The 23,891-nt window shown below is 42.4% G+C and overlaps 1 long non-coding RNA gene across 2 annotated transcripts; it reads left to right on the forward strand.

Moving 5' to 3' along the window:
- Positions 1 to 6,255: 6,255 nt before the first annotated feature.
- Positions 6,256 to 23,101, forward strand: LOC134428874 (uncharacterized). 2 transcript variants are annotated; one of them, XR_010030486.1, is made up of 4 exons: positions 6,256 to 6,348; positions 18,628 to 18,993; positions 20,207 to 20,439; positions 22,409 to 23,101. It is a non-coding gene; the product is annotated as an uncharacterized LOC134428874 (long non-coding RNA). The 2 variants fall into 2 exon arrangements; XR_010030485.1 differs by having other exon boundaries at positions 6,273 to 6,348; positions 18,616 to 18,993.
- The last annotated feature ends 790 nt before the right edge of the window (positions 23,102 to 23,891 follow it).

Below are 23,891 nucleotides of genomic sequence, written 5' to 3' on the forward strand. Positions count from 1 at the left end.
TTTTGTAGTCTTGCTAAAGTACATATATTTTCTGGGGACCATGACCTGGTTTTATCAGTGCCCACACCCTCAATGTGCTCAGCACAACATATTGTAGTCCCAAATCAGGACCCACATGGGGACCCAAGGGATTAAATTTTATTTATTGCCTGTGTTTCTCCTGTAAATGCATTTGTTAAACAGGCATTAAGTGGGATGAATGAAATAGTAAATGCTTCACTTTTGCAGGCAGCCAGGGGAAGTAAATCTCTATTTATGAATTGTGTTTTGTTTATATTTCTAGCTAAGATAAATATATTAATTTGTGCAATCCAAGAAGTTGCATATAAGAATACAGGCAACCTTAAAAGGTCAGGCAGAGTATGATCCAAACAATATTTGCTGCCTCATACCTACTTTCTCCCTAATTGGAAGGATAAGCAGATATTCTGTGGCTGGTTTTTTACGCTGTTTGGGTGAAAACACAGTTGGTTTTGGTAAAAACATTACCATCCTAATGATTGCAGTGCCAGCTGGACTCTTTAAGATGTTTATGTCCCCTGCACACACAATAACTTAAACTTTTCTCAGTCCTTGTGGTTTCAGTGGTAGATGGCAGGATGGCAACCCAAATGCCAACCAACATGCCTGCTAATTGATTTGTGCAATTTTCAGTGAATATTGTTGTTTGGAAACTTGCTCCTGCTACCAACAGGAATGCCAGTTAAAATTGCAATGACTCTGCTTGAATCTTTCATAGTATTTCTGTCCCTTCCTGCCTCAGTGATGTGTTCTGACTGCCACCTGATAGGTCTTTAATGCCATCTTTTGAAGGCAGACATGGGAATTTCTGGTCTGTGGCTATGCAGAAGGAATGAAAATTCCTGGTGTTCCATGACAGCCTATTTTTAGCCATTACTTATTAATTTTTCATGTGACCACATACATGTCCACGTGAATTTTCTGACTTTTGTCTCTCCTGTCCTGACTGTGGTGTTTCCTTGCACTCTTGGATTATTTGTTTGGCTGAAGGATAAAGGAGTAGAACATGGTAAATTAAAAATACAAGGCTGCTTTTGGCTTCTCCTGGGGCACATGCTGGAAAAATCTTAAGGAGGAAATAAATGCCTTCCATTGGGCTCACCTGAGAAAGGTCTTGTAAAACTGAGTCAACAAAATGAAATACCAGGAATGCTGAAGGAGAATGATGCACAGATGAGCTGGTGAGAGCTGAGTGATACTGCAGAGGAGACAGACCTGCAGATCTTCTTTTAGTTTTTGGGGTTTTTTTCCTTTTATTTAAGAAAAAAGATGCAAATAAATAAAATTAAAGTATTATTTTGCTGGCAATGGTGAGCTGAACCTGAGTTCCTTTACTCAAAGACCCATACAGATCTTTAGTGTTTGTGACACCATTTCTTTGAACTGGTTTACAGTGCAGCCTGTGGATTGAGTTCCACATGTCCTTGTGGATCTCCCAGAGAGAAATCCCAGGGACTAACTCAGTCCTTGATGTAATTGTGTGTAATTTAGGAACCTCCTCAACAGGAAGGCAAGTGCCAGCTCAGATTTGCAAATTGTTCTCACATAATTATCAAAGAGAATATCCTGAACAAGTCTCTACATTGGCTCTTGAATTAAACAGAAAGAAAACACGTTTTCAAAATAGTTATCCTTCATGAACACCACAGAAATCTAAATCTTGTCAGACTCCCTTTCCTCCTGAATGCCTGGCCAGCCATAGAGATGCATTTCAATCTGCCAGAAATCATATTTTCCATCCTTTTTTCTTATTCTTTCTGAAGATGCTTGTTAATGAACCTTCTTGAACAGTCACAGAGGAGGATGAAAGGCCAGGGCCCTGGGTGGAAAAGCAATGCAGATTGGGAAAGACAGAAAGCTTATTTAATTCTTTTTTTTCCTGATCTCAACTCCCTCAAGTTATCTTTAAAAGAATGTTTAAAGCTTACTGTTAAAACTTTTCTACATTTAACTGTAATAATTAGAAGCAGATAAGGTAGCACTCAGAGAAAAGGGGAAAAAATTCACAACTGATTTCAACCACTGCTGGTCATGTGTTTGGGGGTGAATGAGATCTTGTACAGAGTTCACAGCTGTCTTTTTAACTTGGTCTTTATTTTTTAATCTGTTTTGCTTGAATTTCATTTGTTAGGAATGAAAGTCTTCATTTTGTGCCTATTACTTGCCAACCCTCTGAATTGTAAATGGGCACTAATGACTCTCAGCAGCAGCGAGCTGAGCTTTATTTGAGGATGGAGTTTGTGATTCTGCCAGTAAAGTGAAAGGTGTGGGTTGAAAGAAGGAACTGGGGGTGTGAGAAAAGTAGAGTGATTGAAACAGTCTTGATCAGGTCCCCAGGAAATGGCACTGCACTTGGCATGCTGCTCACCACATGGATCACTGTCCCAGAGGAATGATCAGGATTGATTGTTCCTAATGAGAACATAAACCCAGGAAGTCTGGTATCATGCCTACATCAATGACTAATTCCAGTCACTTAAAGAGGACATAAAAACCCTCTAATGAATCTACTGATTCCATAAGGGAAGGGAAGTGCTGATGTGACATTCTAAATACCAAGATCTCAGACATAATTAATACTCATTCTCAGCCACGCTTTTCTCGGGATTGTTAAAGTGTCTTAAATGTAGATGAAGACTGCTATATGTGAATGTCTTCAGCTTTTTCTGGGGTAGATGGAAATCACTGGTCTAATGGCTTCTGGTCAAGCTGAATTTTTGATGTAGTAGTAACTCAAGGGCTCAGTTAATTCCTGTATCATGTTAAACCTGAAGAAACAGGAAAAGAGTAAAACATTTCTGGACAGTGGTCACTAGAATATGATATACAGCTGGAGTAGGGGTTAGAAATAGGAAATCAAGTGGTTCCACATGTGGAGCTCTCCTGGCACCCCTTCTTCCCCAGTGTCTCACTTGGAGGTTTGGTTTCCATCTGATCCATCAGCCAGGCTGTTCTACCCCTTGTTCCCCTTCCTTCAAACCCTAAACTGTCCCATTTGCAAAACTGGGGAAGTGTGGAAGGTCCTGTTTGGAAATGCTGCACATCTGCTTTGGCATCCTATTCACAGGAATTGTCAAATGCCTGCTTGCCTTGGATGGATTTTTTGCCTGAGAAAGCAAATTTGTGTATTTGGCTGGCTAGAAGAGGAAGTTTCTCAGTGTATATAAGCTGACACCTAATGTTAGCTGACACCTAATGTTACAGTCTTCCAATCCCTTCCTGGTACATGTGTGTGTCCCAGCAGTCATCAATACAGAAGGGACGAAAAGGGAGAGGAAACGAAGCTGATTCTATCCAGAACTGGTGTGAAACTGCTACCCTAATATGCTAACAGTTTTAATTTAGGGAACTGTTACAACTGGAGTAAGGGTAAAGAAGGGATATTTCCAAGGCGTGGAGTGCTGTTTGTATTTGCTGATTAATTCCTAATGAGGGCAGAAGCACTTAAAGGAATACAATAAAGGTACATTTTCTCTTTTCATTTGGAAACATAACATCTGAAAATCATTTATTAGCAAAATACCAACTCTGTTTGCACATTTCTAAATAGAGTGTTAGAGCAACTGAATTTTAATTTTCATGTCTGCAATTTGTTAATACAACTACTCCGCAATACAGTTAGGTGTTTTCAAATCTTTCAGTGTTAATTAAAAAGCTAATAACTTGAAAATCTATAAATACTGAGGTAGAGTGGCTAGTTCTCTAGGGAGATAACCCTTTATTTGCCATTTAGTAGAGATCCCTTTGGTAGAAGGCTGGGCTTTGTACTGCATGGGGCACTTTGTTAGTCCACTCCTTTGTGCTACCTGGTGGATATTCCCACAAACAGTGCAGGGGCTGGTTCCCTAGAACAGATCAGCATATTCAGAGTTAAATGCAAGCAGAAAACAGAATCAACCCCACCACTTCAGCCCATGAACTTTTCTCCCTTCTCTGCTTTCAGCTCCTCTAACCCACCTGCCTGTCTGTGGATTGACTGAAGCTTGGCACCGGGTGAGAAGTTCTCTTCTGACTCTTAAAGCATCTCCAGCTCCTCTTTAGTCTGATATGTAGAAGCTATGAGAAACTCTGAAATGCCAACATGCCCACCATGAGCAGTGGGGTGTGTTTGTCAGAGGATGTGTCCTTGCAGCTCTGAAACTCATGGCGGCAGTTTTGGGAAATACCCCTTGATCAGAGCTGATTGTGGTATTTTCAGTTGCGGGAGGAATTTTTTGATGTGCCAAATTAAAAAAGGGAAAGGAAAATAAAAAAAACGAAATTCAAGGCTTCTCACTGGAATCTTTGCTTCTTCTTTCTCCTGAAACAACTCATTGGGGTTCTCAGCAGCACGTCCTTTCCTGGGACTGCCCAGGGGAAAAAGTTCCACTTGCATTGCTGCATCAGTGGGGATGTGCAGAGCAGCCCCCACAGGGCTAATCACAGATGAAGGGAAAAGTACTCTGTTATCATCCTGCAGTGCTCAAAGCAGTGTAATTCATGTTGTCCTCCTGCAAACAAACTCTGGTAGGCTAGAACATGAATCACTCTCTCCTGCGCCATGTCTATTCTTTAGTCAGTGGGAATGGAAGGAAGATTTTATTTAAAGGTAGTGATCCTGTTCCTAAATTAACTTTATCTGGATGTAGCTTGGTTTTAATACAGTGACTCATGACCTTATGCTGGTGGGGGAGAAAAATGCTTTGCATAACACATACTATGGTTTGGCACTGATTGTTTTAAATTCTCTAATGTAAGGTATCTGTTTTAACCAAAAATGGACTTGCTCTGCAGTTATGTAAATGAAGCACAAAAAAAAATGAGGCAGGGCCACCTCTCAGAAGGAAAAGCTGTGTTTTAAATTGTAATTAAATGGTAACTTTAAGCCCCATACATTCAGCCAGCACCATGCACACAAAGTGGTTGAGGCTGTTTTAAAACAATCCAACAAGACAAATGCTGGAGCTGGGGACCAACACACCTTCCTAATGGCGCATCCCAGCACTGTCTCAGCACACAGCCATTTACCTCATGGGAATCATCAATTCTGCCCAGCCTTTCTGACGAATGGCGCGATGATGAGCTTCCTAAAAGGCACTCAGAGGAAGCCCTGCATGCTGCAGTCGGTTCTGATTGTTTAATGTTTGTCAGACCTGAATTGTTTTGGAAGGAGACGTTGAGAGTAATGGATTCTCTTGCTATTTCCACACGGGCAAGGCTGTGCAGCCCCTCCGTGTGCCGTTTATTGCACTGCATTATGGATGAGGTGCTTTTGCCAGCAGATACATAAACACAAAACGGAAGAAGAGCACAAGAGAACAAATTCATGGGTTGCCCAACATACAACTCTCAGCAATAATTTAGAAAAATTTAAAACACTTTTGTGCAAATATTTTGGAACTGTAGATCTGAAGTGCGTTCTTTGCTGCATTCTTCCACAGAACACAGTGGCTTTACCATGAAACCACTCTTCCTTGTGTTGGAATTGTCTTATAGCTACTGCACTGCTGCTACAGGACACCTGCAATCCCAAGAGCCTGCCCAGAAAATGCCACATCACATCCTAAAAAAAGAGCTGTGCTCTTTCATTTCTCATTGCTTTAAGAGGATTTTAGGTGCTAAGTCCATTTGTAAACCTGCTGTTCAAACTGCTGAGGTGTAGGTGTGTAGCAAGTAGGAAATGCCAAATGTTTAAAAAGCACCCACCAGGAACTGATTTCCAAGAACCCACCGTGCATGGATTTCCAGCAGGCATTAGGGAACACTCTACTTAGGGATGGATTGGTAGATCCCCCTGGGCTGCCCTGTTGGCAGTTAAATCACTGTGCTGCTCTGACTGTGAGCACTCACAGGAGACGCGAGGCCCTCGCATTGCTCGGTTCTACCAGGCTGTCTGCAAATTCCCCCCTGATCAGCACCCAGCTGGTCCAGAGGTGCTCCAGCTGTTCCTGTGGGGCCAGCTCCAGCCAGCACAGCCCCTTGGGGATGTCAGGGGAAGGGTGAGGCTGGTGACAGTCATTGCTCACCCATGGGAGAGCACAGCCCTTCGGTCTGGCACTGCCCTAACCAAGCCAGGAAGGGTGCCAGAATTTGGCTCTTTATCAGTTGTTATGTAACTGACTTGGAACTTGGCATCCGCATAGCTGAGAATCACCACTCGTGTTGACCACAAGACATTGGCATTTTGTCAGGGCAGTTCTTGGCTTTCAGAGTAACACCTAATTTGGAAAGGTTCACTTCTATTTTTTAAAACCTCGTGAGTGCTGTGCAGAGCTGAAGGCCATTACAGTTTTCCTGGATGAGCTGTCATGGAGAGCAAAAGGAGAGACAGCACATTGCAAACCAGAGGTAATATTTAGACATTTTGTCTCTGACTATGAAATCCAATGGCAGAACCTGTGATTTCTCAGGGAGGCTGTATGAACACAGGTGCATTGTCAGGGTATAAATTGCTGTTTGTTAGTTCTGACACAGGCTAACTAAAGAGCACTGTCAGGGCACCACAGCCAGGGACACATTTCGTGGAGTGAAAGGAACCTGACAGCCAGCACAAGGTGAGATACCAAAGCTGCTTTTCCAGACATACTTCCCTCATAGGACACAACATATTCTAAATATCTGTAATATTTTTAGAATCAGGTTTTTTTAGCATCACCTAATACTTAAAGTGTACTACTTCACATGAGACTGTTTTAAAACTGAGCACAAATATAGCCTTTTTAAAAAATCAAGCCTTTTGAGGGCCATAACAGATGCCAAGATGTTTTTTCTATGATTTGCATAAGATGGGTAGAGACATGTCCTGAGCTCGCAGATTTGCTTTGTCAGGATTAAACATCAAACTCAAAATATTACTCCTTTCCCATGCATCTTCACGAAAGTTCTAGACCATGCTATCCCTGCTGAGAAAGAAGCAAAAAGAGAACTCAACAGTCTCTTGGGTGAGCTCTAATTCAGATCCTTATAGGCTTTTAAGACTCTTTATTCTCAAATATTACGTCCTCAACCTGGCAGAAGAAATAAACTTAACTAGCCAAAACCATTTCTCAACTATACCTGGCAGGTTGGATCCATCCTTTCTGCATGTTGGAATTGCTACTAATATACTTACAAAATACTAGTCCATGGAAGAAACTGCTTAATTCTGTTAATATTGAATGCAAGAGTATGAGGATTGATTGTCCTTGTAATCTCTTATCTAAACATAGAAGAGCTGCATATGCTGTTCATAAAGCACTGAAATCAATCATCGTGGTGGCAGGCAGGTAATTGGGAAGCAAGCTCCTGCTTGTGCAGACCAGGGGAGGAAAACAACCTTCAGCAGGTTTTTGGGGTTTTTTTTCAAAAACTATTCCCTGTCTCAGGTTTCAAACTTCAAAATCTAAAGCAAGCCACTTAAAATGCCTGAGTGTGAGCACTCAGAAAGCCAGCATGGCTTTCAGAACTGCACAAACCTTGTGTTCCTCAAAAGGGGGGAGCTGGAGCTCAGTGCTGGCTGCTGATATCTGACTGCAGAGGGGGTTCAAAGTTGTGGATTCTGGTCAGAGACAAAAAACAGTTACGTCTGCATGGCCCTATGAGTAGGATCAGATTTTAATTAAGTCCTTTGAAATGTTAAGATTTAAAACAATTATGTGACTGCACAGCTCTGCAATTTTGACAATCAAGGTTTTGTAAGAGGGATCTTGGAGCAGTTAAGAACAGCTCTGTTTACATGTTCAATCAGATGAGGATAGTCAGAAAGACTCCATAATTAGAGTTTGTTACTAAAAGCCTTCTCCATGTATTAAACATTAACGGAATGTTTCTAACTATGAAATGAACTAGACCTAGCTAAACTTGTAGGAATTAACACTATTCACTCTCTGAATTTTTAGATTAGTTGCATTAATATTAAATACTGCTTTCTGCCAGGAAGAGACTGGTAAAAACACAGTACTAAAAATTGACTGTGCCTCATTCAAACATTGAGAACAGAATATACGGTTTGCATTTTTTAGATGTTGGGGGTTTTTTGGCAACTCATAATCCCTGACTTTCATTGAGATTTCTGGCATTTATCCTCTTTTATAACAACACCAATAATTATCTTGCTTTGTTTTTTATAGCTTCATAATACAAATGGAAGTGGTTTCCATTGCTTAGAGAAGCACAGTTTAGCTCTAAGAGGTGTCTGTGGAATTGGCAATGGTCCCACTTCTCTGCACAAAATTACACAAGTCCTCCCAGCCCCTCAGATGGGAGAATTTATCTGTGCTTTCCTAATTCCAGAACAGCAATTGTTTCCCTTATCAAGGCATGTGGCTTGTTTGGAGGGTTTATGGTCTGTTTGGTTTTGGGGTTTTTTTGTTGTTTAGTTTTTTGGGGTATTTTGTTGGGGTTTTTTTTGTTTGGGTTTTTTTTTTTTATTTTTTTTTTTTTTTATTTTCACAAATTGCGTTTAGGATCCTGGTCTCGCAAGGAGCGTGTGTGTGGGCAGAGCTGTGCATCCTCCCTTTCTCCCCCCTGAAGTGTGATATGCAAGCTGCTGTTTGCCTTGCCACGTGCCATCCCAGGGCTGGCTTTTTGGTGGCTTTTTGGTGGTATTAACGGTGTGGGTTGCAAGCACAGCTCTCTGCAAGCAGAACGAGCTGACAGTGGGCTGGGTGGCAGTGGAAAAGCAACAGAAGAAATGTGGGAATTTGATTTCTTTTTTACATCCTGTCATAGTAAAGCATCTTCTTTTAACAGACCACGCATTGAATCTTTCTGCTGCACGTTGCATTTATTCTCTGATGACTCACAGCATCGCAGCAAATCCTGTATTTTCTCCCTCAATGTGGTGGTATTTTTAAAAGTGCAAACAAAACGAATCTCATGAAAGTTTTCAAATTACTTTAATAAGTCACCAGGCTTCAAGCTCTTGCACAGAATGTGTTAGCTTTTGTTTCAGAGTTTCTTTGCAGATAAACAAAAGGCTCCAGAAAAAGGTTGGCCCTCAATGTTTCCTCTGGAAACATTGTCCTCTCCTTTCCTTTCCTCTCCACTAATTGCTATCACCCAAACAGAAAACTCACCCAATAAGTTCTCTTGTTCTAGAAACATTTACATGCTGTTCAGCACAACAGAGTCCCAATTTTAACCTGATGTCTTTAGGTGCCACCTTTATTCTGGTCAATAAATAACCATCCCTAAAAATACCCATGGACATGAATCTTGATTGAACTCAGCCTCTGGGTCTGCACCAAAATTTCCTTTTGACAATTCTGCACCTGTAATCCAGCATAAACTGTGATATATTACAGAATAATTCCCTGGTACCATCATAACAACTCAGCTTGCTCTGTCCAGCTGTGTTTTGCAACCCTGGAAGTGTTAAGGTTGAATGGACCTCTGAGCAACCTTGTCTAGTGGAAGGTGTCCTGCCCATGACAGGGGAGTAGAACTGGATGATATTTAAGGTCCTTTCCAACCCAAACCATTTTATGCTTCTGTACAAGAAATGTACAACTGAGCATACTTGGATGTGCCCTGTTTTCCTTCAGTATTTATTTGGGCTGAAAATATTTATTATCAGAGCACTGGAAGATGAATCTTGATCCAACTGAAATTCACTGGCAGCCCCCAGTTGGTTTGGCTCCTTTAAGGAGCCTCCCTTCCCTGAACACCTCCCAAATGAGATTTCTGTTATGCTTATTTGGGGCTATTTCACCGCTTTTATGGAATTGAGTCATCTTCTCCTTACAAGGACATCACTAATTAAACCCAAGATGAGCAACTGCTTCCACAGCTTGGTGGGTATGAGCGTGGCGCTGCTCGAGCACATGCTGCAGCATATGTGTGCTCCAGGAAGATCAGATGGATAAATATTGCTCAGCTGCCCAGGAGCCAGTGTCAGACTCCTCAGGCAGGGGCGTGACTGAACCCTGATGCCCATCTGAGATCCTGAAAAGGTCTCCAAGCAGAAAAGGCAGCTTGCCACGAGGATTGATTGCATCCCGCCCCTCCAGCCTGCTCGGGGGACACGGCCCCCCGGCTCTGCCCAGGTGCTCTGACCTCTGCACCTGGCAAAAGGATTTGAGCAAGGATCTCTGCTGAGAGAGACAAGGTTGCCATGGAAAACTGAACAAGCTTTGCTCTGCCCTGTATCCCCGTGCTCTCTGTTTCTCCAAGCTTATCTGGCTGTGTGCACGGCAGGGTCTAGCTTGAAAATCTATCCAAGATGCTCCCTAGATTTACAACACGATTGGCTGCTCCACACCCAGGCTGGCCTTTCCTGCTGGGGACCCAGGAACTGGATCTATCTCTCTCTACTCATATCTTTTCTCCATGTAAAACTGTTTGGAATTACACTCAGTACTCATTCAAAGGCACGTGGCCTTAGTGAAGCACAAGGAGTTGAAAGCAACTGTAGTCATGGTGCCTCCATCTCCAGGCAGAAAATATGAATATTAATTGCTCACCTTCAAGGGATTATTGCACAATTACTTAGTGGTTTGGGTCCGTAGGAGGGTTGGTAAATAAGGACATCCAAGATTCTCTGTATTTTTAAGTTTTGGTAATCTCAGACTGCCTGCTTCGAGTTAGCAGTCAAAAGGCAAATGGAGATAAATAATTAAGTTCTAAAATAAACATTCTGAACTGGTTTACTTTCCTTCAATTTTATGTAAGTTCACCACTTTCTGCAAGCATTCTTCTCAGAGCTTTTGTAGCACTTGAAAGTTTTTGTGAAGAGCAGTCCTCCTGCCCACCAAAATGAACCAAAAATCTTATGTAAGCCAAGATGTTAAAAAAATTTCCTTCAGCCAGTACTTTGAAATTCTCTATTCAGAGAACCAGACTGAAGAGCATTACAGAAATGGATTATAAACATCATTAGCTGTTCCAGTCATCAAAATGATGTTAAGTTCTTCCTTGTGGATGCAGAAACACCCACTGCAACTCCATTTTTCTTCAAAGCCAAGCGGGATTTCAAAGCATGTAAAGCCTTATATAAGAATTCAAAGTTTACATTTGAGGCATGTGAAAACAACATGGTGTTTTCAGCATTTTTGTGTGGTCACTGCAGGATAGAAAGGCTCTCTTGAGTCCCTGTGTTTGTGTCACTGCTATAAATTCCTGTGTCAGTGGCATTACCTTAACGCAATGTGACTGATCTAATTAGACATTATGTGTCCCAGCAGCTGCACACCAGTCTGGAGGCTGGGAGAGGCCTTTCAGGTGATGGCAGCTTTGCATGTTGCTTCCCCCTGTGATTAAAAACACAGCTGTTTTCAGCCTGGAAGCCAAAACCTTCCCTCAGTACCCTGAGGGATGACAGTGGCACAGCGCTGGGTGCAGGCAGTGCTGAGCCCCATGGGGTGTTGACAGCTCCAGCCCTCCCCTCCACCCCACAGCTGTGGCCACAGCTGGGCAGTTTGGGCACATCCAGCTGGGCACCTCTGTCGCAGACATCTTTTCATAAAAATCCTTTCTTTAGGATTTTTCCCCTTTCTGAGAAGCTGTGGCCTCAGCAACAAAATGTAAACAGTGGTTATCTGCTGCTCTGGAATGCAACAGGTGGATCCGTGATTGGTCTCCTGTGGATGTTTGGATTTACTGACCACTCACGGCAGAGCTGCTCTTGCCTTCTGCCTGGACACAGAACTTTGTTATTTCATTCCTTTTCTATTCTTAGCTGAGTAAGCTTCTGAGAACTTCTCTCTCTATTCCTATTAGCATAGTAATAATGTAATATATACCATAACCTAATAAATCAAGCCTTCTGAACATGAGTCAAGATTCTCGCCTCTCCCTTCACCCTGAAAAACCCTTGCAGGCCCTGCAACACACTTCCACAGACACCCAGCACAGCGATGGGCACATCCCCCTGGCACTGGTGATGGAGCTCCAGGAATGCTCTCCCTGCACCACTGTGGAGGGCATTGAGAAAGGAGCCAGCAAGGGAAGCAGGTGGATCTCCACCTTGTCTTTGCCCTCAGTCCTCACCTGGACCCCAAAAGCGCATCCATGACCAGCACTGAGGCTACTTGGGTGTAGTGGCAGTACCCTGACAGGACGTGGTGATGTGTATGAAGCTTGGCAGAAGCTGGACCTCACACAATACCTGGATAACCATGTCTTCCTCTTTGACCACAACTCTGGTTATCAAGATTTATGGGAGTGAATTGTACGACCCTGTGAAATGGAAGAGAAGGATAAGAGTGTGGGAAGATGATCCAAATGAAGAAGCTGTCAGAAGAAGGAGCCACCAGTGTGGAAGATGTCCTGAAGCATGTCAGGCAAGACCTCTGCCAACATTCAGTCCTTCCAGACCATTCTTGAGAAGACAGAAAATTTTGTATGCCAAGTTTTCCCGAATTGATGTGGCTGGGAATGAGTGAGGCATGGACATCTCCACTGCAGACAGGCAAACCAGGCTGGAGTGGACTGATATCAATAGAAGTTTCTTGGCACTTAGAAGTAGGGGGTTAGACGTTTAGACAGTGTTGCTTCCAGTTATTTTTCATTGTAGAAAGTAAAATTGGGCATTTGTGAGGATCAAACTGCAGGAAAAAGCAAGAATTTACAGAAAATGTGTCTCACTTTATATAGGCAGGTTTCCCCCTCGTGCCTGTAAAGTGCACACACACACACACACACACCTCTATAACTCCTTAGATGGGGCCTGCTCCAGGGTTGTGTCAAACAGCACCAAAATCAAAGTCATTTTTCCAGGGCAGGAGGCATTTGGAGTGATTTAAAAAGGCGTTGGAGTGCAAAGCACTGTCATCTCTGAGCAAGATACATTTGGGAAATGAGGGTTATTTTGTCATGGCATAAGCAATGGGTTTATTACAGCATCAGCTCACGTTATTCTCTCTTTCCTTCTCTCCTTCTTTCTTAACTATATTCTCATGAGACATTAAAGAATGCTGGAACCTGTACTCAGAAAAATGAGACTAAAGATGATGGCAATTGCCTGGGCGATGGGGAGAGGATGTGCCTGCTTTGCAGAGGGAAGAAGGGGAGTCAGTGCCCTGTTTCAGAGGCCTGATGAGAGATTTGCCAGATCAAAGGGTCAGAAAAGCTGCATCCAAAAAAGCACCATCTGATAGTGCTTATCAGTGCACAGCCCAGACTGGGGCATCGCTCCCAAGGGGAAATGTTGCCAAAACTGCTCTTTGCAGGGTGGTCAAAGCATCAAGCATACCTCTATGATTACAATTCCATTTAGAAATTAAGTAGCATAAAATACTGAAAGGATAACAAAGAAGTGGATGAAGTTAAACTACATAAATAATATCTAATTAACTGATTATAATAATCCTCAATTTGTTCACGCTGACTGTTGGTCTCATACACCAGTTTGTGCCAGAAAATATTTCAATATTTGGTCTAAAGTCTGACGAAAACAACAAAAGGACTTCAGCAGCTTTTAAACCAAACCAGAGATTTATTTTCAGTAATGAAATTACAAAACAGCAAATATTGTTTAAATGCTGGTCATCTCCTGGTAATCATACACTGTGCTTTTCAGCTCCAGTGCACTCTACAAGCATTTATTCATTGGCATCTTATGTGCTTTGGTAGTCCCAGTGTCAGCAGCTCCCAGTGCTCAGAGAAACAATGAGACATAGGTGCTACATGCCAGATTGAGACAAAAATATGTTGTTTACAGAGGGGATTTGCCATAAGAGGGTTTTCTTCTTTCTGGAAAGAAATTTTGCTGAAGTTCCTTAGAGTTTCTCTTGGATTCTGGTGTATGAAGTGCTGGATGTAGCAGGACACCACAGGGGCACACACAAGCAGAGGACTATCAACCTAGCTCCCTTTTCTCTGGGTGTAGGAAGTGTTTTCCATGCAAGGCATGAGACAGATTCACTCTTTTGGCTGCTTGTGCTCTGGTCCTTCCTCCAGGGCTGAGCTCCTGCTGCTCTCCGGCTGTGGCTCTGTGCTCTCTGTAACTCATGGGCACAAGCTGCTTTGGCAAAAAGGGCTTTGGACTAACTGAACTGGGCACAGCTCTAGAAACACAGTGTTAATGAGCTGGAACAAGGTCATACCAGGGTGGGATGGTTTGCAGGGAGCAGGAAAATGGCTTTCATTCCCTGCCTGTTGATGCTCATACGTTCAGGCAGCTGTTTGCAGCTGAGATCTGAAGGCGACTCTTGAGCACACCCTACTGCTTCCCACAGCACATGCCAAAGGAATTAACTAAATTAGCTTTTCCCCTCGATTTTTGTGTTTGAGTAAAGCGTTCATTAACCTCTTTTCCTTCTCTGACGAACTTAATTTCCTATTTTCCTTTGCTTTCTAAATGTAAATCCTGTGTATGTGGAGAGAGCAGAATCCATTCTTCCCATTACCTGGACTTAAATGACTTCTACCTGGTTTCCATGAGTTGGTAGCCAAAGAATAAACAGCCTTCTGTGTTTTGTGTTTGGAAATGCAGTTTAACTATATTTCCATGTGCCAAACTATATTTACAGAGCCCAGCTCATGAAGTTGCAGAGATTCAATCAAAATTCCCTCCAATTTTTATTGGCCTTGGGAATGAAACCAGCATCAAAGAATGCTGTGGTATAGGTTTGCATCGCTCTGGTGACCATAAATGTTCAATTAAGTAAAGATCCTTAATTACTTAAAGTGAGGTTAGCCATTCACTTAGCCTGTTAAACAACTGAAACCCTTTATGGGATGTGTTTTTGTTTATAACTGACTGTGGCTGAATGAATGAGAGAAGCAATGGCTGTATAAATAGGACCTGGTTAATCTAATTTAATGCAGATAATTAACCATAAATACTGCTATTCTGTTATGCTTCAAGGACTTAAACCTGTTCTCTTCCTAAGTGTGTCATTTCTAGGGCTGAGATTTCATTGCTAGTGAGATATTTTACTTAGGAGCTTTACACATCCACATTTCAGATGCCTCTGCTTGACTTCAGCGTTTTATAAGGACTGAACACAGACACTCAACAAGTCAGAGCAATTCCCACTGCAAAGACAGACACATAAATGTTGGTCTAATTTTTGAGCTGCTGCCTTTCCTAGCTGTGACCTGAGAACAGCTTTGACTGTAAAACATACTCATGTTTTCCACACTTTTCCAGTGTTTGCCACTTAATTTTGACAGAGCAGCACTGCAGTGCCCCCACAGCTCAATTGAATTCCTTGTTGGGTTTTCTCATCGCTGGTTCCAGCTCTGGCACGTACTGCCCATGCAGTCCTCGAGGGCCAGAATTTCCTCAGCTGAAGAATCCCCTATGCTCCCTTGAACAGGCAGGACAATTCAACCCATCACATGTGTGACAGCTGAAAAAGTAAAATTGATTCATCCACAGCAATTTTGAAGCATTTAATTGCTTTGCCCTCTGCTCTCACACCCATTTGCCTTCCCATCTCCCACTCCTATTCAAGCTGCCTTTCTGGCTGTGACACTCCACACCAGACAATCAGCCACAATATTGTTGCATGTATCTTACAATCTTTCATTTCAAAATTTCTGCCAGCAGTGCCAGCTCTCATCTCTCACAAAATGCAGGTTTTTTCATTCCCCTTTTGCCTTCCAGAACTATTCAATTGTCAGAATTATACTTAAAGTGATTAATCTTTTAGACTTGCTGGTAGCAGAAAAAAACTTGGAAAGATACAATATAAATATTATAAAAAGCATTTAAAGGCTGAAAAAAATATTTACAGAAAGTTAATCTTGTGAGTTTTGGCACGAGAAATAAAACATTTGAAAGCTTGACTTTGGCAACACAGTTCTGCTTAAACCTTCTTGATCAAGCCTGTGCAGAGCTCTGCTCAGTACCTTCGATACCAGAGACATTGTTGACCATTTGAAGGCATCATTATTTAGCTTTGTTTCTGTGCCAGTCCAGGGGAACAATATCTTTTCTTGGGGCCCAGAAATGCCACATCTTGATATGGTGCAAGAGCTCCCCTGGGTCACACAGCAGCTGTGGTAAGAGGTGGCCCCAAGCTGCTCTAAGAGGGTTCAAGGGTAGAACTGCCAGCGAAATAATTGAGGTTCAACCCCACCAGCAGCCCCCAGCTTCCCAAAATGCAGCATCTGGAGTTTCTAACTCAGTTCTGAGCTTTCAGTCAAAATGGGAGCTGTGAAGAATGGATCAAAATAATCTGTACCCTGCAAAGACAGTCTGTGAAAACAGGACACCTTCTGGTCCTGCCTCTGTGACAGCACTGTGCAATTTGCTCTGTTCAGCATCAATTATAGCTGAATTTAGCCCTGTATTTTTGGCTGTGTTATTATCTGAGTGTTACAGCTCAGCCTGTTAACATGAGGCTAACTCACAAGGTTTTATTCAGATTTTTCTCTGCTTTCTGCTCAGACAAAGCCCAAGGCAACTGGGATTTTCCAGAGGAGAAAACGACTTGTCGCTAATAATAGCTTTAGTCAGCAACATATGTTTAGTGATGCACATCAATATTTGTGCTTTCACAGAGGCTAAGATTTTGTATTTTCAATGTCATCATGTCCATGAGCATCCTTTATCTCAGTGCTTTAAAACTATGTGTAAAACATTGATTTTTATATCTACATTTCCTAATGGCCGAAATTCTCCTGTGCTATCAGGCAGCATCACATTGCAAACTATCCCATTTCCTACCTGGTACCAGCCTCTCATGAATCTTTGAAATATGCATGTCAGTGATGATTTATGAGATATTCGTGTAATTTTCCTTTTATTTTTTTTTCAGAAGCAGGTAATACCCCATAGAGCATGTTGAAAGACTTCTTGTTTTTAAGCAATTTACTCGGTATTCTGTCTCACTCACTCCTTTAACTCTAGAAGGACTATGTGATAAAGCAATGTTGTAATTCCTCACATTGTTCCTTCAAGTTTTCTCTCATTTGTATTTTCTTATTGAGTTATTCTTCTTATGACCTAATCATTTCTTCAGCCAGAGGCTAGAAGGTGACATTAGGAGAGATGACTTCAAGTGAAAAGGAAATCTTAGACTTAAGGATTCTGGTTACATGCAAAACTTGCAGTTCTTGGCTAACTAAACACAGAAATGTTTAAATTCGCAGCACAATGTTCTCCAAAGCAAGCACAGCTCTGCCTGCAAAATAGAAAATTCCTGGTGATTCTCTCAGGCATTGGACTGGAGGGAGGAGTTGCCCTCCTCATTGTAACATCGGGGTTTTACTGAGTAGGTCTGATAAAATCTGCATGGTATAAGTTTAGCCTCTTTTCCAGAGCATTGGCTGGGTTTTTTTGCCATAACCCCTATTTCTGTGTGCAGTTCAGGTGTTCTCTATCAGGAAATGATAATTGATCTCCTTCACATTTTGGAGAAAAGAGTTTTAATGAAAATCTACCATATGGCTTTCATTTTTTTTTATAGACTAAGGTTTTGCTTGAAGCAATTTATGTTTCCCAAACTCATGGTAAGATGCAAAACATCAGGAACCTCCTGCTCCTCCTGGGCACTGACTGGTGACTGTACCATGCATCAAAATGCTTGTCCACTTTTTCTGACTGAGTCAGCTGGTCACAAAGAAGCATTTTGTGTCTTGTGTTATGGCTACAAATGGGCTCCTACAACCACTGAGCACAGCGGTTTTGTTTTCTCTGCGTGAACTGTGTTCCTGATATTAAGGAGTAGAGTGGTAGCTGGCGAACAGCTGCTGTGTAATAACCTGTCTGGTTTCCTCTGTGTCTCACCCTGAATTTGATGTTTAAATTCATTCCCATTTGTTAGACTTCACTGGTTTTGTTCATCACCCAAAAGCTGGCTCTGCACAGGTCTCGCTCGCAGCTGAGCATCAGGGTACGACACTGCTCTGGAGCTTCATATATTGTTCACAGTCTACTCTTCATATCTTTGCATCGTTTCAAAAAGTGTTAAGAATTTTTAAATAGAACTTTAGAGCCCAAATTTTGCTTGGATACTTAATTCCATCCTCCTGCAGACTGCCCCCATCTTTAACTGTTGTGGGATGACACCTGAAATGTCTCTCCTTCATTACTTTTCTCTCAGTGCTTACAGCTATGTCCTTCCCTTTTGGTCAGTTCTTACATGTCATCCTCCATGGATTCATTCCAAGGAGAGAAGAATAAATACACTGCCCATCTTTCTGAAGGAAAGAAGCCTAAGCAGAACTGTTTCCATCTCTGGTATTTCCTCTCTTAAGCTTCCCACATCCCTTTTGCTTATGGGCAGTGGTGCTATTCTTGTGTGACCAATTTTCATACAGCCATAGCAAAATAGATTTTTTATTTCATTTAAACTGGCTTTTATTTTATTTAAGTATTTCTGTGTGAAATTTTATAGATGAAAAAACACAAAGAAGTGCAGGATTCATGTTTAGAAAAGCACTGTGTGTCAGTGAGTGCCCTGGCTTTACTCTTTTGACTTAGCAGCTTTGTGCAATGGAGGTTGAAACTACCAATAACTGCAAATATAACCCATTTTTATTGGCATAACAGTGACATCTATTGTTTGATATTATATACATCTGTGCCACTCTTAGCAACTGCATACAGGTATTGAACCGTCTCCATTTCATAAGGTACAAGCATGCAAATTCAAATTATTGATTCACAGAATTAGGTAATGGCACATGTAGTAATGCCATTGGACAGCTATGCAAAATTAAACCTAATTTGTTTTGTCACAGTCTAATTTACAGATCAGTGTGAGCTGATGCACAGAGAGAGGCGTCTCCTGTTTCAGGGGCAGCAGATGTTGTTCTGATGCCACACCAGCCATGCTGCATCACCCCCCTGGGGACAGCCAGAGGTTGGCAGCACCCAGCAGAGGATTCTCCCAGGAAATCTGCCCTGGCACTGCCCCACAGTGCAGCTGCAGGGCATCTGCCCTCTGCCATCCCCACACTGAACCGAGGGAACCCTGGTATGGCGGGCAATGCCCATGGATTTCACTGAGCACCTGCTGCAAGGCAGATCCACAAACCAGGGCTGGCTCCTGCCCAGGCCAGCAAAGCTGAACCCTTCCAAGCCAGCCCCACACGAGTGTGAGGGCTGCACTATGCCAGGTATTTTCAGAGCAGCTCTTGCACTGTAAAGAGAATTCCAAAGCATCAGGCTGGGGGAGTTAGGAGAGTTACTTTAACTCCTCTCTTACTGCCCTCATTTGATTATCTCTGTTATTTCTCACTTCTTTTAAAAGAGAATACGGAATTCGAATAGGAAAGATTATAATGTAGCAGTAATGAAATACAGGGACTATCGAGCGTGTCAGACTCCGTGGCTGATTAGACTTTCTGATTCGTGGGCTGGCACTCAAGGGAACAGCAACTGTCTCTTTTACTGCCTTGTCTATGAAAACAGCAGAAGGCTATGTATGCTCATTACTATTTTATGTGATTCTGAACATTAGAAGAGAAACTGAGAGAGCAAAGCGATAGAAAGATATTTTTAATAATTTTAATGGAATACTGTGTTTAATTCTTATATAAGCAAACTCTGGATAAGCAATTACTCTCAGCAAAAATATTTGGTACTGGTAAGTGAACCAACAAAGTTCCCTTCTTTTTAAGCCATAAGCTGCAATATAAGAATGTAGAATTGTAAGAAGCATGGGTAAAGGGAACACATTTCCTATAGATCCTGCTGTGAAAATAGCACAGAAATATGTGCTAAACATTCAGCTTACACTTAGAGTTCACTTGGGTACATAAATGCTGTGTTCAACAGCCACAGCATATTCCTAAACTGAGGATATAAAGTTGGGCTGTTGCGTAACCCACCAGTTTTTCCATCCTAACAGTAAATACTGTCTACTTCTCCATGGATCTGTACATAAACAGACTTTTCCAAACCACCAGTCAGCTGTAAAGGCTCCAGGATGAAATATACAAATTAAAAATCCTGGATTGAAACCTACAGCCTTTCATGTATTGCTGTCCACAGTGATGGAAATTTGCTTTTAATTTCCCACACTGCAGATTCCCTTTTAAGATCTCTCCATGGAGCAGCACCTAGCTGAAAGGTAACAGCAGCTGTGTTTCTAAGGGCCTGTGTTGAACTTCCATGCTTTCCAAAGAGAGAGAAAAATAAACATTATAGGAACAAGTAACACAAGACTTCATAAATAAACAGGTTCTGGAAATCTCACTGTTCCCTCAGTGGAGAGGGAAAATAAGGGTGTGAAAGGAAAGCTCTGAGTCTCTGCAGTGTTGGAGGGGCTGGAGATGCAGACAGGCACCAAACCCCAGAGGGATAGATTTTTTCTGTTGTTGTTCACAGAAGCACTGAAATATGCCTGTTCAAGAAATTGACAGTTCCATGGGTGAAGAACTAAGAGACTTCATGGTGGCTGCAAAAATCTGTGGAGGGGCCAAGGAAAATGGTTCTGCTCTCCCACCCCCAGACGCCGGAGGGAGAGGACTCTGGGTTGCAGCAGGCACGAAAGAAAAGCTGCAAGGGTTTTCAAAAGACCCAAAGGATGTGGGAGCCTGTGTCACACTGAAATTCAGAGGGTACTGTGCTATTAATTCCCCACACGTCCCCTTGAGGTTCAAGTCCTCAGTATTTATTTACTGTCTCTCAAGTTGCATCCCTCTAAATGGCAAAAGCCTGGAGTGAGTGATAGTAGGTTCTGAAAACTCAGTGTTAGCAACAAACAGGCAGCCCCCAATCTGAGTGGAGGGCAGTAATTTATTATCCATTAGGTGCTCTGTCAGTCAAAAAGGACTAACAGAGCAATAAAGTCTGAAGTGATCAGTTGAGCTCAGCCCATACCACTAGCTGGCTATCAGAAAGGTCAGGGTGGCAAGATGGATGGTTTCCTCTTCTCCAGACACTCCATCTTTCTGTCTGGTGACACATGAAACTCTCTCAGCAAGTAAGATTGTCAGGTATCTCTGTGCATGGAGCCAATTCCAACCTAATTGCAATTGCATATTTAGTTGTTTCAGAGGAAAGAATACAAAGTTTTTAGATTTTGCTGAAAAATTTTCAAATGAGGACAACAGGCCCTGTTCTGGTGGTGTTGTAAGTGGGCTGCAGCCTCCAGCACCAAACCCACCCTCCTTGCAAGACTGGTGCTCCACAGCTATGCAGGGCTCCAGGGCAGTAGCCAGCTACTGAGGCAGGGATGTTTCATGGACACTGTCAGAAGTTTTTCTCTGTTTTCCCACTATAATCAGTGTGCCAGGGCCTAGATATGAGTTTTCTTACTTAGGACTCAAGGGGTGCAAGCTCTTTTTTTGTCTGTCACCTGATCCACCGGAACCCTGTGGGCTCCTCCAGGGTGAGGCCCTGATCATCCTTTAGTAATGATCCTGAAATTCTGGATTCATTAAGCCAGGCAGAGAGAGATTCAGAGACTCCTTCCCTGGGAAAGGGGAAAACTTAGATTATGGTCCAAAACTGTGTCAAGTGTTTCATCCCCCACTTGTTCCAAGTAAAACAGGAACATTCCTGGAGGCAGCGAGTAATGTGTGTTTTGAAAGGCTCCTCTGAAGCAGGTGCAGCTTTCCCAGCCTGACACATTAATATTTCCAACAGACTTCACTAAACCCCAGCCAGACAGTCTCGCTCCTGGGTGGCCAAGGAAACGCATTTCTCAGTCAGACTTGCAGCTCATTGGAGGGCTGTCTCCAAACACTGCACACAGCAGCCTGGAGCACCCTCATGATGGGGAATTAATCCACACTCTGACACTCTCCTTGGCTCCATCCTTCCCTCCTCACTCCTCATTGAGCTGACAGTTGTTACCAGTCTCTGCCTTGAAGCTACAGGCAAAAGTGTAACCAAACTTCCAAGCCCCAGGGAGGGAACTGGAAATGGTCCCAGCATCAGATTCCAGCCCAAAATGCAGTTCTGGTATTCCCCATCCTTATTGTCACTGCAGTATCATGCCCATGTTTATTTGTCGTGCTCTAACAAGCCGTGTGTGAACAGCCAGCTCGTTTGTTCTCAGAGGACAGATTAGAGCAGCCAGTCTCCTCCTGGAATAAGTGGAAGTTGAATTATTTATGTCCTTTTCTTCATAAGAAGCTTATAGCACACTGGATGAAAAGTCAGAAATAATTAAGAAAAATGCTCTGCATTCAAACAGAAGAAGCACTCAGAGAACAGCTGAAATGCTGGTCACAGCTGGTCTCAGTGTGGGCTTGGGATGGGAAGGGAATCTCTCCTCGTTGTTGCAGAAATCACCCTGGAAGGATGCAGTGATTCTGTGGATGCCTGACGTTTTACATGGACAAATTTCTCCTGTTCACTTTCAGCAGTAAATTTCTGAGTGAGGCTTTTTCCCAGGTGGCATGGAAATGTTTCAGACAGGCAACTGCTGCCATGGTGGAGTTTTAGAGAAGGGGATATTGAGGCACAGAGAAGGGATGACATTTGGGGGCTTGGAACTTGTTACCCCTTTAATTATGCTGTCAGGTGTGGCTCTTTATTTTTAACATTGATTTAATAATATTTCTGTTCTTTTCCACATAGAGAGAAAGTTTGGAAATGCTCCTTCTCTTTATAGATGTAATCTTTTTGAAACACTGATGCTTCCCTCAGAGGAAAAATTCTGCCTTTATGAGTTTCTATTCATTGATCCCGCACCTCAAGCTGGAATTCTGAGTGAAAGACAACATTCCCTGACAATGGAAGTCAGAGCTGGTTTATAAGGGGTAAACTTGTCACAGTTTTGGAGACAGGCAAGTTACAAGAACACGCCAAGTTCACACAGCAACAGCTGAGGTTTATTGTTGGACATCCCCTTTTATAGGGGCTTCAAATTTCCCACCCTTACAGACATGATTGGATGAGGCTGTGAGCTCCACCCAGCTCACTGGCTGTCACCATCATATTTTCTGAAAAATCCTCTTTGCCCAGGAGTTCTCTCCTGGGAAGCTGAGAAGCCTCGGAGAAAAAGGAAGACAATATTATCTCATTTGCTTCTCCTGTGTTTTGCTGCTCTGGAATGTGGTTGGAGATTGTTTCTCCAACATGTGAATTGTTTTGACTTAATGACCAATCATGGTCAGGCTGTGTCAGTCTCTGAGGAGAGTCATGAGTTTTTAACTATTATCTTTCAGCCTCCTGTCTGTATCCTTTCTCTATTCTTTAGTATAGTTTTATATTAGCATTCTTTAATAAATATAAAGCATTCTTTAATAAATATAATATCATAAAATAATAAATTAGCCTTCTAAGAACATGGAGTCAGATTCATCTTTCCTCCTCATGATGCGGGACCCCAAAAATACAATAACTGGCCAATGGTATGGGTGAATTCATGGTTCAAAGGGATTGGCTGAGGTCCCCTGTTTGGGTTTGAGTCTGGCCTATCATGAACATGCTCAGGGATGTGTTTCCTTCTATTTGCTAACACGCCAGGCTGCTGGAGCTGTTGTTCATTAGGCCAAGTTATCTGTGCAGCTTACAGGCAGCTGAAACTGTCACATAAACTAACTGCCCCTTAAAAAGCCAAACAACTGTTGCTTTACAGATACTGAGTTGATTTTACATTGGCCAAATACAGGTTAGACGTGTCAGCTTGGGAGTATTACAAATACTGACAAGTCCTTTTGTTGTGATGCTGATTATACATGGAATGGGATTTTCTGAAAGAGATTTAAGGAAAAAATAAATTTCAGGGACTAAATCATCAGTAACGCCTATTGCTGGAACTCCACATGGGAATCAATAGCCCAATATACCCACTTCAATCTAAGAAAGAAATACATTTGTGTAAAGGTGTTTTGAATGAAAAAGTAATCTCCTTTCCTTCAACACAAACTGAATCTGCCCCACCAAATCATACTTTTTACTACACACAGATCCATGATTGCTCATAAAAACGGTTTCTTTAGGTTTAAAGCCAATTGCTGCTCATGTTTAAGTGAAACAGCTCTTTCACCTGAGGTATGGCAGAAAATATTCCTCTCAACCTATTACCAAGCCCTTAGAGTTTAATTAATGGCTGTGA

The sequence above is a fragment of the Melospiza melodia genome, chromosome 24 (genome assembly GCF_035770615.1).
Source record: "Melospiza melodia melodia isolate bMelMel2 chromosome 24, bMelMel2.pri, whole genome shotgun sequence".
NCBI classification, from domain to species: Eukaryota; Metazoa; Chordata; class Aves; order Passeriformes; family Passerellidae; genus Melospiza; species Melospiza melodia.